At 40.2% G+C, this 16,083-nt stretch overlaps 1 pseudogene; it reads right to left on the bottom strand.

The window, feature by feature from the left end:
• Positions 1–2,584: 2,584 nt before the first annotated feature.
• Positions 2,585–15,108, bottom strand: LOC116748573 (annotated as a pseudogene).
• Positions 15,109–16,083: the final 975 nt, after the last annotated feature.

Raw genomic sequence — 16,083 nt, 5'->3', positions numbered from 1 at the left:
AGAAACAGCAAAGGAAAGAAATCAATTAAAGTAAAATCATTATTGGATATTTTAGTAGTTTTCTCTCAATAACTGATATAGCAGTTAAGTCAAAAATTATTAAGAACATATAAAAGATACGGAAAATCTAAGTGGCATTATCAACCATCTTGACCTAAGTGACAATAGTAAGAAACTACATCCTACAACTTTAGAATATGTACTCTTTTCAAATGCACATGGACTGTTCGTCAAGAAAGGCATATGTTGGCTATAAAACACGTATAATTAAATTTCAAAGACTGAAATCATAGAACAATTATTCTTTTAGTATAATAGAGTTGAATTATGAATCACTAAATATTTGAAAGTTAAACAGTACACTTTAACCCATGAGGTAAAGAAGGAATTGTAGGGGAAAATATAAAATATTCTGAGCCAAATTGCAATAAACTAAATATAACAAGATATGTTTGATTCAGCTAAGAAAAATATTTAAAGTGATTTTTTTGTTGTTGCTATTTTGCTTCAAATACTTACATTGGAAATATTTAAAGGTTTAAGATAAACTATCAGTTTCCACTTTAAGAAAGCAAGTAAATTGAATTTAAAATAAGTAGCAGGAAAAAATAAAGAAGAGAACAGATATCAATAAAGATAGATAATAAAGAAACAGAAAATTAACAAAACACAAAACTGATTCTTTGAATTTATTAATTGAAATTGATAAACACCTGGCAAAACTGATCGCATAAACCAAGAATAAAACCTGAATTATCTGAGCAAGAATAAAAGAGGAATTATCAGGGCATATATTAAGATATTACAAAGGTAATGAGGGAATATTATGAACAATTTTATGCCAATAGATTTGACAACTTATATGACAGAGAAATTCTTTGCAAAGCACAACTCTCTAGAAAAAGGAAACAAGAATATAAATCTGAGTATACTTATACCTGTGAGAGAAAATAATTTTGCTATTAAAAAAAAATCCTCCAGGTCTTCCCTGGTGGCGCAGTGGTTGAGAGTCCGCCTGCCGATGCAGGGGACACGAGTTCGTGCCCCGGTCCGGGAATATCCCACATGCCGTGGAGCGGCTGGGCCCGTGAGCCATGGCCGCTGAGCCTGCGCGTCCGGAACCTGTGCTCCGCAACGGGAGAGGCCACAACAGTGAGAGGCCCACGTACCGCAAAAAAAAAAAAAAAAAAAAAAATCCTCCAAAGAAAACTCCAGGCTTAAATAATTTCACTAGTGAATTCTATCAAATATTTGGTGAAAAATAATAACAATCTGAAACAAATCATTTCAGATAATGGAAGAGGAGAAAATATTTTCGAACTCATTTGATGAGGCCAACACAATCCCAACAGGTAAACCTTACAAAAACATTACAAGAAAATTATAGAGCAACAGCCCTCATAAACATAGTGCAAAAATCCTTAACAAAACATTAACAAATCAAATACACTAACGTCTAAAAGTGATAACACATTGTGGCTGTATTATTCAGGGTTCTCCAGAAAAATGGAACCAAAAGGATGTACATATATTTATAATAAGGAATTGGCTCATGCTATTATGGAAGCTGGCAAATCCCAAGATCTGCAGGGTGAGCTGTCAAGCTGAAAACAATAGAGCTAATGGTTTAGTTCCAGTCCAAGTCAAAGTCCTGAGAACCAGGAGAGCTGATGTTGTGGTTCCTTTCTGAAGGGAAGCAGCCTCAAGACTCAGGAATAGCTGGGATTTCAGTTAAAGTCCAAAGGCAGGAAAAAAGCTACTGTCCCAGTGTGATGGCAGTCAGCCAGGAGGAATTCTCTCTTACTCGGGGGATGGTTAGCCTTTTTGTTCTATTCAAGCCTTCAATTGACTGGAAGCCCACTCACATTAGGGAGCGCAATCTGCTTTACTCAGTCTAAAGATCTCAATATTAATCTCATCCAAAAACTCTCACAGAAACATCCAGAATAATGTTTAGCCAAATATCTAGGCACCCCATGGCTCAGTCAAATTGGCACATAAAACTGACCATCACAAGTCCACCCTTTGTCAACTTGGCATCCTTATGCATCCACTTAAACCATACTTAATCTCCTAATAAAGATAATAACAAGGTTATAATTCTGCTTAATGTGATAAAAATGCCTTGCATACAACTTAAAACGCATTAGCCATTTCCCCAGAAGAGGAGATAAAAGTCTTTGAGTGATGTTTACCCTCCTCCTTGATATCCTGTAACTTAAATACTAAGATGTAAAGATAATGATACTTAAATACTATGATATGAAGTCAATGCATCTTATATTACTTGATAAGGGGATAAGAGAGCAAAGAAAACAAAGATGCTACACACACACACACACACACAAACACATCCATAACAAAATAAGGAAAAAATACTCATAACAATTACAGGCTTCTATAACTGGTCATGTGGTTGTACTTGGTATTTACTCCATTACCCATTCTGTATTCTCTATGCCTTCAGCAAGTACCTCAGCTGATTGTAGTTCTTTACTTGGTGGAGTACTCAAACCTTCATTCCTCAAGAGCTGTGGCCATTAGTAATCCTACCTGGATTGAGTTGTTATAGTTTCCACTGACCTTAATTCCAGGGTTTGGTAATACTAAGAGACATCCTAAGGATCTCCTGTATTCCAGATATATTCTTCCTTTCCTCCACATGGATCAGTAGTCCAACTTCCTCTTGGAAGTCATCCACTATCATGCTATTACTATGGATGCTAGCTTTGGCAGAAGCACTGCATGCAGGAAAGGAAAATCCATATCCAGAGTGAGTGTTTACTTCAGTAAGAACAAACTGCTGCCCCTTTCGTGACGGATGCTGTCTGATGTAATCAACCTGCCACCAGGGAGCTGGATGATCACCCCGGGGAATGGTGCCACACTGGAGGCTCAGTGTTGGTCTCTGCTGTTGATGGATTGGGTACTCACCAGTGGCCATAGCCAGATCACCCTTGATAAACAGAAATCTATGTTGCTGAACCCATGCATAATCCCCCTCCCTGCCACCATGGCCGTTGTGTTCATGAGCCCATTGGGCAATGACAGTGGGACTGTGGAACGAGGCTGACTGGTATCTACAGAATGAGCTATCCTATCCATTTGCTTATTAAAATTCTCCTTTTATGAAGTCACCCTTTGATAATTATTCACTTGGGACACAAATATCTTCAGGATTTATACTCATTCAGAGAGGTCTATCTCATATCTCGTTCCCAAATTTCCTTGTCACCAGTTTTCCAATCATGTTCCTTCCATGTTCCTGACCATCCAACCAAACAATTGGCCATGGCCCATAAATCAGTGTAAAATTGTTCATCTAGCCATTTCTTCTTCTAATAAAAGTTACCAACCAGGTGCACTGCTCAGAGTTCTGGCCACTGGATTTGCCTTCACCATTGTCCTTCAGAGATATCTCAGAATGGGGCTGTAATGCTGCAGCTGTCCACTTTGGAGCGGTGCCTGCATATGGTGCAGAATCATCTGAAAACCAGGCCCAAGTCTTCTCTTCATCTGCTAATTGATCACAGGGAACCCCCCATAAGCCATAGTTGCAGGCTGAGAGAGAGAAAATAGTGTAGCAGGAGTGGCATGGGCATTTTGGCCACTTCTTCATGTCACTTACTTGTGCTTTCAGAGCTTGCTTGGTCCTGATGATGTATATACCACTTCCATTTGATGATGAAGTGCCCTAAGCATGACCAATTTTATGGCTTGGTGGGTCAAATAATACCCAGTTCATGGTGAGCAGTTCAGGTTGCATGATAAGTTAGGGGCCTATGGGTAAGAGTTCAAGCTTTACTAAGGCCTAGTAGCAGGCCAACAGCTGTTTATCAAAAGGGGAGTAGCTGATGCCAGAGGATTGCAGGGTTTTGCTCTAAAACCCCACGAGCCTGCATTGCAATTCACCTAGAGGGGACTGCCAAAGGCTCCAAACATCATCTGCCAATGACACTTCAAGTCCCATTGGATCTGCTGAATTATATGGCCCAAGTGGCAGAGCAGCTTGCACAGCAGTCTGGACCTGATGCAGAGCCTTCTCTTGATCTGGGTCCCACTTAAAACCTGAAGGTTTCCAGGTCACTCAGTAAATGTGCTGGAGTAACACTACAATGAGAAATATATTGCTTCCAAAATCCAAAGGGGCTCATTAGGCACTGTATTTTTTTTTTTGGTTTTTTTTTTTTAAGTTGTAGGAGGGACCAGAACAACAGCTTCTCCTTCACCTTCGAAGGGGTATCTCAACGTGCCTCACACTAAGAAATTTCACTGAGTAAGGCCCCTGAAACATTGTTGGGTTTATGTCCTACCATCTAACATGCAGATATCTTACCAATAAGTCTAGAGTCATTGCTACGTCTTGCTAAGTCAAATAAACATTATGTAATCCACTGCAGCATGGAAGGGAAAGGCAATCAAGATCCTTGAGAACTAAATTACGACACAGAGCTGGAGAGTTGATAGGTAGGACAGTGCATGTATATTGCTGGCCTTGCCAGCTGAAAGCAAACTGCTTCTGGTCGTTCTAATTAACAGGTACGGGGGAAAACCATTTGCCAGATCATTAGCTGCACATCAGGTACTAGGGGATGCGTTAAATTGTTCAAGAAATAAAAAAAACATCTGGGAATCTAGGAAGAGGGCAGAAGTGTAAGATGTGGAGATCACCTTCCTCCCCACAGATACATCAGAAATATATCTGTGGAAAAGCTCCTACAGAATACCTACTGCATGCTGGCAGAAGACCTCAGACCTCCCAAAAGGCAAGAAACTCCACACGTACATGGGTAGGGCAAAAGAAAAAAGAATAAACAGAGACAAAGGAACAGGGACGGGACCTGTACCAGTGGGAGGGAGCCGTGAAGAAGGAAAGGTTTCCACACACTAGAAGCCCCTTTGCGGGCAGAGACTGTGGGTGGTGGAGGAGAGCGCAGCAACAGGGGTGCAGAGGGCAAAGCGGAGAGATTTCCACACAAAGGATCGGTGCCGACCAGCACTCAAGACCCAAGAGGCTTGTCTGCTCACCCACCGGGGCGGGCGGGGCTGGGAGCTGAGGCTCTGGCTCTGGTAGGAGTGCAGGGAAAGGACTGGCGCTGTGAACATGGCCTGAAGGGGTTAGTGCACCACGGATAGCTGGGAGGGAGTCCGGGAAAAAGTCTGGACCTGTCGAAGAGGCAAGAGACTTTTTCTTCCCTCTTTGTTTCCTGGTGTGCGAGAAGAGGGGCTTTTAGAGCGCTGCTTAAAGGAGCTCCAGAGACGGGTGCGAGCCGCAGCTAACAGCGCGTACCCCAGAGACGGGCATGAGACGCTAAGGCTGCTGCTGCCGCCACCAAGAAGCCTCTGTGCGAGCACAGGTCACTCTCCACACCTCCCTTCCAGGAAGCCTGTGCGGCCCGCCACTGCCAGGGTCCCGGGATCCAGGGACAAATTCCCGGGAGAACGCACGGCGCACTTCAGGCTGGTGCAACGTCATGCAGGCCTCTGCTGCCGCAGGCTCGCCCGGCACTCCGTATCCCTCCCTCCCCCCGGCCTGAGTAAGCCAGAGCCCCCCAGTCAGCGGCTCCTTTAACCCCGTCCTGTCTCAGCGAAGAACAGACGCCCTCCGGCGACCTAAAAGCAGAGGCGGGGCCAAATCCAAAGCTGAACCCCGGGAACTGTGCGAATAAAGAAGATAAAGGGAAATCTCTCCCAGCAGCCTCAGAAGCAGCAGATTAAATCTCCACAATCAACCTGATGTACCCTGCATCTGTGGAATACCTAAATAGACAACGAATCATCCCAAATTGAGGAGGTGGACTTTGACAGCAAGATTTATTATTTTTTCCCCTTTGCCTCTTTTTGTGAGTGTGTATGTGTATGCTTCCATGTCAGATTTTGTCTGTATAGTTTTGCTTTCACCATTTGTCCTAGGGTTCTATCCGTCCGTTTTTTTTTTTTTTTAAATTATTTTCTTAATAATTATTTTTTTATTTTAATAACTTTATTTTATTTTATCCTCTTTCTCCTTTCTTTCTTTCTTTCCCTCCCTTCCTCCCTCCCTCCCTTCCTTCCTTCCTTTTTTCTTTTTCTCCCTTTTATTCTGAGCCGTGTGGATGAAAGGCTCTTGGTGCTGCAGCCAGGAGTCAGTGCTGGTGGGAAAGCCAACTTCAGGACACTGGTCCACAAGAGACCTCCCAGCTCCACGTAATATAAAATGGCAAAAATCTCCCAGAGATCTCCATCTCAACACCAGCACCCAGCTTCACTCAACGACCAGCAAGCTACAGTGCTGGACACCCTATGCCAAAGAACTAGCAAGACAGGAACACAACCCCACCCATTAGCAGAGAGGCGGCCTAAAATCAGAATAAGTCCACAGACACCCCAAAACACACCACCAGACATGGACCTGCCCACTAGGAAGACAAGATCCAGCCTCATCCACCACAACACAGGCACTAGTCCCCTCCACCAGGAAGCCTACACAACCCACTGAACCAACTTTAGCCACTGGGGACAGACACCCAAAACAACGGGAACTACGAACCTGCAGCCTGCAAAAAGGAGACCCCAAACACAGTAAGTTAAGCAAAAAGAGAAGACAGAGGGCTTCCCTGGTGGCGCAGTGGTTGAGAGTCCGCCTGCCGATGCAGGGGACACGGGTTCGTTCCCCGGTCCGGGAAGATCCCACATGCCGCGGAGCGGCTGGGCCCGTGAGCCATGGCCGCTGAGCCTGCGCGTCCAGAGCCTGTGCTCTGCAACGGGAGAGGCCACAACAGTGAGAGGCCCGCGTAAAGAAAAAAAAAAAAAAAAGAGAAGACAGAGAACCACACAGCAGATGAAGGAGCAAGATAAAAACCCACCAGACCTAACAAATGAAGAGGAAATAGGCAGTCTACCTGAAAAAGAATTCAGAATATGATAGTAAAGATGATCCAAAATCTCGGAAATAGAGAAAATGCAAGAAACATTTAACAAGGACCTAGAAGAACTAAAGATGAAACAAGCAATGATGAAGAACACAATAAATGAAACTAAAAATACTCTAGAAGGAATCAATAGCAGAATAACTGAGGCAGAAGAAAGGATGAGTGACCTGGAAGATAAAATAGTGGAAATAACTACTGCAGAGCAGAAAAAAGAAAAAAGAATGAAAAGAACTGAGGACAGTCTCACACACCTCTGGGACAACATTAAATGCACCAACATTCGAATTACAGGGGTTCCAGAAGAAGAAGAGAAAAAGAAAGGCACTGAGAAAATATTTCAAGAGATGATAGTTGAAAACTTCCCTAATATGGGAAAGGAAATAGTTAATCAAGTCCAGGAAGCACAGAGAGCCCCATACAGGATAAATCCAAGGAGAAATATGACAAGACACATACTAATCAAACTGTCAAAAATTAAATACAAAGAAAACATTAAAAGCAGCAACGGAAAAACAACAAATAACACACAAGGGAATCCCCATAAGGTTAACAGCTGATCTTTCAGGAGAAACTCTGCAAGCCAGAAGGGACTGGCAGGACATATTTAAAGGGATGAAAGGGAAAAACCTACAACCAAGATTACTCTACCCAGCAAGGATCTCATTCAGATTTGATGGAGAAATTAAAACCTTTACAGACAAGCAAAAGCTGAGAGAGTTCAGCAACACCAAACCAGCTTTACAACAACTGCTAAAGGAACTTCTCTAGACAAGAAACACAAGAGAAGGAAAAGACCTATAATAACAAACCCAAAACAATTAAGAAAATGGGAATAGGAACATACATATTGATAATTACCTTAAATGTAAATGGATTAAATGCTCCCACCAAAAGATACAGATTGGCTGAATGGATACAAAAACATGACTTATATATATGCTGTCTCCAAGAGGCCTACTTCTGACCTAGGGACACATACCGACTGAAAGTGATGGGATAGAAAAAGATATTCCATGCAAATGGAAACCAAAAGAAAGCTGGAGTAGCAATTCTCATATCAGACAAAATAGACTTTAAAATAAAGACTATTAGGGCTTCCCTGGTGGCGCAGTGGTTGAGAGTCCGCCTGCTGATGCAGGGGACCCGGGTTCGTGCCCCGGTGCGGGAAGATCCCACATGCCGCAGGAGCGGCTGGGCTCGTGAGCCATGGCCGCTGGCGTCCGGAGCCTGTGCTCCACAGCGGGAGGGACCACAGCAGTGAGAGCCCCGCGTACCGCAAAAAAAAAAAAAATAAATAAATAAAGACTATTAGAAGAGACAAAGAAGGACACTACATAATGATAAAGGGATCGATCCAAGAAGAAGATATAACAATTGTAAATATTTATGCACCCTACATAGGAGCACCTGAATACATAAGGCAAATACTAACAGCCATAAAAGGGGAAATTGACAGTAACACATTCATAGTAGGGGACTTTAACACCCCACTTTCACCAAAGGACAGATCATCTAAAATGAAAATAAATAAGGAAACACAAGCTTTAAATGATACATTAAACAAGATGGACTTAATTGATATTTATAGGACATTCCATCCAAAAACAACAGAATACACATTTTTCTCAAGTGCTCATGGAACATTCTCCAGGATAGATCATATCTTGGGTCACAAATCAAGCCTTGGTAAATTTAAGAAAATTGAAATTGTATCAAGTATGTTTTCCAACCACAATGCTATGAGACTAGATATCAGTTACAGGAAAGGATCTGTAAAAAATACAAACACATGGAGGCTAAACAATACACTACTTAATAACGAAGTGATCACTGAAGAAATCAAAGAGGAAATCAAAAAATACCTAGAAACAAATGACAATGGAGACACGACGACCCAAAAGCAATGGGATGCAGCAAAAGCAGTTCTAAGAGGGAAGTTTATAGTAATACAATCCTACCTTAAGAAACAGGAAAGATCGCGAATAAACAACCTAACCTTGCACCTAAAGCAATTAGAGAAAGAAGAACAAAACAACCCCAAAGTTAGCAGAAGGAAAGAAATCATAATAATCAGATCAGAAATAAATGAAAAAGAAATGAAGGAAATGATAGCAAAGATCAATAAAAGTAAAAGCTGTTCTTTGAGAAGATAAACAAAATAGATAAACCATTAGCCAGACTCATCAAGAAAAAAAGGGGGAAGACTCAAATCAAAAGAATTAGAAATGAAAAAGGAGAAGAAACAACTGACACTGCAAAAATACAAAAGATCATGAGAGATTACTACAAGCAACTCTATGCCTATAAAATGGACAACCTGGAAGAAATGGACAAATTCTTAGAAATGCACACCCTGCCAAGACCGAATCAGGAAGAAATAGAAAATATGAACAGTCCAATCACAAACACTGAAATTCAAACTGTGATTAAAAATCTTCCAACAAACAAAAGCCCAGGACTAGATGGCTTCACAGGCGAATTCTATCAAACATTTAAAGAAGAGCTAACACCTTTCCTTCTCAAACTCTTCCAAAATATAGCAGAGGGAGGAACACTCCCAAACTCATTCTATGAGGCCACCATCACCCTGATACCAAAACCAGACAAGGATGTCACAAAGAAAGAAAACTACAGGCCAATATCACTGATGAACATAGATGCAAAAATCCTCAACAAAATACTAGCAAACAGAATCCAACAGCACATTAAAAGGATCATACACCATGATCAAGTGGGGTTTATTCCAGGAATGCAAGGATTCTTCAATATATGCAATTCAATCAATGTGATACAATGTATTAACAAATTGAAGGAGAAAAACCATATGGTCATCTTAATAGATGCAGAGAAAGCTTTCGACAAAATTCAGCACCCATTTATGATAAAAACCCTGCAGAAAGTAGGCATAGAGTGAAATTTCCTCAACATAATAAAGGCCATACGTGACAAATCCACAGCCAACATCGTCCTCAATGGTGAAAAACTGAAAGCATTTCCACTAAGATCAGGAACAAGACAAGGTTGCCCACTCTCACCACTCTTATTCAACATAGTTTTGGAAGTTTTAGCCACAGCAGTCAGAGAAGAAAAGGAAATAAAAGAAATCAAAATTAGAAAGGAAGAAGTAAAGCTGTCACTGTTTGCAGATGACATGATACTACACATAGAGAATCCTAAAGAAGCTACCAGGAAACTACTAGAGCTAATCAATGAATTTGGTAAAGTAGCAGGATACAAAATTAATGTACAGAAATCTCTGACATTCCTATACACTAATGATGAAAAATCTGAAAGTGAAATCAAGAAAAGAGTGCCATTTACCACTGCAACAAAAAGAATAAAATATCTACAAATAAACCTACCTAAGGAGACAAAAGACCTGTATGCAGAAAATTATGATACTGATGAAAGAAATTAAAGATGATACAAACAGATGGAGAGATATACCATGTTCTTGGATTGGAAGAATCAACATTGTGAAAATGAAACTACTAATATCCAAAGCAATCTACAGATTCAATGCAATCTCTATCAAACTACCACTGGCATTTTTCACAGAACTAGAACAAAAAATTTCACAATTTGTATGGAAACACAGAAAGACCCCGAATAGCCAAAGCAATCTTGAGAATGAAAAACGGAGCTGGAGGAATCAGGCTCCCTGACTTCAGACTATACTACAAAGCTACAGTACTCAAGACAGTATGGTACTGGCACAAAAAGAGAAAGATAGATCAATGGAACAGGATAGAAAGCCCAGAGATAAACCCATGCACATATGGTCACCTTATCTATGATAAAGGAGGCAGGAATGTACAGTGGAGAAAGGACAGCCTCTTCAATAAGTGGTGCTGGGAAAACTGGACAGGTACATGTAAAAGTATGAGATTATATCACTCCCTAACACCACACACAAAAATAAGCTCAAAATGGATTAAAGACCGAAATGTAAGGCCAGAAACTATCAAACTTTTAGAGGAAAACATAGGCAGAACACTCTATGACATATATCACAGCAAGATCCTTTTTGACCCACCTCCTAGAGAAATGGAAATAAAAACAAAAATAAACGAATGGTACCTAATGAAACTTATAAGCTTTTACACAGCAAAGTAAAACATAAACAAGACCAAAAGACAACCCTCAGAATGGAGAAAATATTTGCAAATGAAGCAACTGACAACGGATTAATCTCCAAAATTTACAAGCAGCTCATGCAGCTCAATAACAAAAAAACAAACAACCCAATTCAAAAATGGGCAGAAGACCTAAACAGACATTTCTCCAAAGAAGATATACAGACTGCCAACAAACACATGAAAGAATGCTCAACATCATTAATCATTAGAGAAATGCAAATCAAAACTACAATGAGATATCATCTCACACCAGTCAGAATGGCCATCATCAAAAATTCTAGAAACAATAAATGCTGGAGAGGGTGTGGAGAAAAGGGAACACTCTTGCACTGCTGTTGGGAATGTGAATTGGTACAGCCACTATGGAGAACAGTATGGAGGTTCCTTAAAAAACTACAAATATTAGTTACATATGACCCAGCAATCCCACTACTGGGCATATATCCTGAGAAAACCATAATTCAAAAAGGGTCATGTACCAAAATGTCCATTGAAGCTCTATTTACAATAGCCAGGAGATGGAAACAACCTAAGTGTCCATAATCAGATGAATGGATAAAGATGTGGCACATATATACAATGGAATATTACTCATCCATAAACAGAACCAAAATTGAGCTATTTGTAATGAGGTGGATGGACTTGGAGTCTGTCATACAGAGTGAAGTAAGTCAAAAAGAGAAAGATAAATACCGTATGCTAACACATATATATGGAATTTAAGAAAAAAACATGTCATGAAGAACGTAGGGGTAAGACAGGAATAAAGACACAGATCTACTAGAGAATGGACTTGAGGATATGGGGAGGGGGAAGGGTAAGCTGTGACAAAGTGAGTGGTGGCATGGACATATATACACTACCAAACGTAAAATAGATAGCTAGTGTGAAGCAGCCGCATAGCACAGGGAGATAGCTCGGTGCTTTGTGACCGCTTGGAAGGGTGGGATAGGGAGGGTGGGAGGGAGGGAGATGCAAGAGGGAAGAGATATGGGAACATATGTATATGTATTACTGATTCACTTTGTTATAAAGCAGAAACTAACATACCATTGTAGAGCAATTATACTCCAATAAAGGTGTAAAAAGTAAATAAATAAAAACTTAAGGGGGAAATGGCATTTGCTTTATCAAGCGGTAGATATATTCTTTTCTTTGTGTATCATTCAATATTTTTATAGATTATACTCTATTTAAAGTTATTATAGAACAGTGGCTATATTCCCTGTGTTGTAAAAAAAAAAAAAAAGACATCTGGTGCTGCAGCTGCAGTTGCAGTCATGATCTGATTAAGTTTATGATAATCTACAGTTATGCAGCAAAATGTGTCTGTCTTCTGCATCAGCTGAATAGGCAAGTTGAATGAGGATGTGGTAGGAATCGCTACCCGTGTATTAATGGTGGTGCTTATCTCTGCAGTCCTTCCAGCAACAGAGTACTGCTTTTGGCTTACCATTTTCCTAGGTAGAGGCAGTTTCAGTGGTTTCCACTTGGCTTTTCCCACCAGGGTAGTGCTCACTCCACACATGAGCGAACCAATGTGGGGGTGCTGCCATCTGATGAGTATGTCTATTCAAACTATGCAATTTGGAACTGGGAAAATAACTGCAGGGTGGGTTCAGGGTCACGCTACGCCTGCCCACTGTGCAGTAGACCTGACCTCCATAATCCTTACTCTGACTAGTGGACCACAGTGATATTTTGGGTCTCCTGGAATTAATATCAGTTCAGAGCTAGTGTCTGTTTAAGTTAGAAAACTCAAGCAGTTCTGTTGGAGTGTGTTGTACCTCTTCACAGGTCACAATTTGTACCTCATCTTTAGGGGCCTGCTGGGACTTAAGTCTAGTTAGGTCTAGAAGAAAAGAAAGGTGGCAGGGGTGTATCCTGAGGAGAATCAGCATTGTTTTGCATGGTGACTGCCTCAGGGGAGGCCATTATGGTCTCCTCAGGCAATCTGGAGTTAATCCTTTCAAGTTGGGTAGAGAGGCCACTTCCACCATGGCTGGAAAGACTGTTTCCACTGGCAGAGAAGATTCATCAGAATTTAGGGCTCAATGTTTCCACTTCATCAGGGTCTCCCAATATAGCCTATTCCAACTTTCACAATACCATTCCATCCCAATCAAAGTCCTCACTTTAATTGTAGACACCCTTGTATTGTAATTCAGTCAGCTGCAGGATGAGATTTTTGGGTTTGATTTTTCAGAAATTTTAGCCCTCAGCTATAGGAGATAAGGGTCTCCTTTAGGGAACAGGTAGAAGCTTTCAGGTCATCTGTGAACACTTGAGCTGGGAATTTGAATCCCTGGTCTCATCCTTTTTAGGAGTATTCAACAGTGATACCTATACAACCAGATCACACCATGAACTATCAACACTCACTTCAATAGTGGAAATAGAGTTATTAATGTCTTTAAATCTAATCAGAGTAGAGAGCCAATTCCAGGAACTCCAGAACAAATTTAGAAAATTCATCCTTAAAATTTTATTCTGATAGAACCACTCTCTGTATCAATATTTCACTAATGAATTCTGTGAAACATTCAGTGAAAAATAATACTAATCTTAAATTATTCCAGATAATAGAGGAGGAGAAAATATTTCCAAACTAATTTCATGAAGCTATTACAATCCTGATAGGAAAACCTTACAAAGACATTACAAAACAACTATAGAGCATCAGCCCTTATAAACATAGTGCAAAAATCTTTAACAAAATATTAGTAAAGAAAATGCAATATTTTCTGAAAAATGATAATGTATCATGGCCAAGTGGTATTTATCCAAGTAATTCAAGATTGTTTTAACACTTAAAAGCAATCAATGAAATCCACTATAGTGCCAAATAAAAGAAGAAAATCCTGTGATGTGTTGAATATCATTATTTTGATACATAAAGCCAAAACATGTGACCAAATATAAAACCCATTCATGACACAGAAAATGAAAATCTGCTAGGATGCTTGGAATAAACCACAATTTCTTCATTCTGAGAAATGACATCTATGAAAAATCTGCAACTTAAATCATACTTAATATTCTCCCTAAGATTGGAATTTATGCATGATGGCTCTTAGCATTTCTATTCAACATTTTTTGGAGGACCTGGCCATCACAATAAGTGAAGAAAAAAGGGGGAAAAAATGCATATGGATTGGAATGGAAAAAAGTTAAACCATCCTATTCAGAGACAATCTGATAGCTTTTTGTAAAAACAACAACAAAAAAAAATCTAAGGAATTAATAGCAATAAAAAAAGGTTCTCAAACTAGTAACTGAGGTTCACAAGACCTGAGGTTACCACGACAATATACAAACAATTATATTTCTATATACTAGAAGCAAACAACTGGAAAAGAAAAAAAACAATTAAATTCCTTTTACAATTATATAAAACTATTTATAAAGTGCATAGGAATATATTTTTAGAAGTCACACAAAACCTTTATTTTTATTAATTTATTTATTTTGGCTCCGTTGGGTCTTTGTTGCTGTGTGCAGGTTTTCTCTAGTTGCGGCAAGAGGGGGCTACTCTTCTTTGCGGTGCATGAGCTTTTCCTTGCCATGGCTTCTCTTGTTGCGGAGCATGGGCTCTAGGCGTGCGGGCTTCGTTAGTTGTGGCACGTGGGCTCAGTAGTTGTGGCTCATGGGTTCTAGAACACAGGCTCAGTAGTTGTGGCACATGGGCTTAGTTACTCTGCGGCATGTGGGATCTTCCTGGACCAGGGCTCAAACCCGTGTCCCCTGCATTGGCAGGCTGATTCTTAACCACTGCACCACCAGGGAAGCCCCAAAACCTTTATTTTTAAAACCATGGAACATTGCTGAAAGAAATGAAGAGACGTATCTATATCTTGAAAGATGCAATATTTTAAAGATGTCCATTTCTCCAAAATTAATCTATAGATTGCATATAATCTCAGTCAGAATCCCAGCAGACGCTTTTATATAAATTGATAAACTTGTACAAAAATGTATATGAATATGCAAAGAATCTAGAATTTTCAAAACAATCTTGGGAAAAAGAAAAGCAAAAAAGCTAAAAGTCTTGTACTCATGACTTCAAGACTTACTGTAAGTTATATTGATCAAGATAGCATGGCACTGTCATAAAGACAGACAATAGATCAATGGAATAAAATAGAGGGTCCAAGTGAACCCATATTATATAGAAAATTGACTTTCAATATAGGTGCCAACTCAATTCAATGAGGAAAGGACAGTCTTCTCAACAAATGGTGCTGGGACAATTGAATATTCACAAGAAACAAATAAACAAAAATCCACCCCCCCCTTTCTCACACCATACATAAGACTTAATCTGTTATGGATCATAGACCTAAACATAAAAACTGAATCTAGGGGGTTTCCCTGGTGGCGCAGTGATTGAGAATCTGCCTGCCAATGCAGGGGACATGGGTTCGAGCCCTGGTCTGGGAAGATCCCACATGCCGCGGAGCAACTAGGCCCGTGCACCACAACTACTGAGCCTGCGCGTCTGGAGCCTGTGCTCTGCAACGAGAGGCCGCGATAGAGAGAGGCCCGCACGCCACGATGAAGAGTGACTCCTGACCGCTGCAACTAGAGAAAGCCCTCGCACAGAAACAAAGACCCAACACAGCCAAAAATAAATAAATAAACTGAATCTACATAGCTTTTAGAAGACTACATACAAGAATATTATCATTACTGTTAGAAACATGAAGAACATGAATAGACAAGCCACATATAGGAGAAAAGTATTCAAAAACGTATATTCACAAAACATATCTGACAAAGGGCTTGTATCCAGCATATATTCAGAATTCCACGACTCAATAATAAAGCAAAATTAACCCAATAAAAATATGGGCAAAAGATGTGAACAGACACATCAGAAATTAAGTTACCAAATGGTTAATAAAGATATGAAAAAGTATTCGGCATGGAAAATGATCAGGGCAATGTACATTAAAACGATATCACTACATACCCAGCAAAATGGCTAAAATATAAAAGACTAACAACACAGATTGCAAGGACCTGGAGCAACT

This window comes from Phocoena sinus, chromosome 2 (genome assembly GCF_008692025.1).
Source record: "Phocoena sinus isolate mPhoSin1 chromosome 2, mPhoSin1.pri, whole genome shotgun sequence".
Classification (NCBI taxonomy): Eukaryota; Metazoa; Chordata; class Mammalia; order Artiodactyla; family Phocoenidae; genus Phocoena; species Phocoena sinus.
The sequence above is the reverse complement of the archived record's forward strand: the minus strand, read 5'-3'. Positions and strand labels throughout refer to the sequence as shown.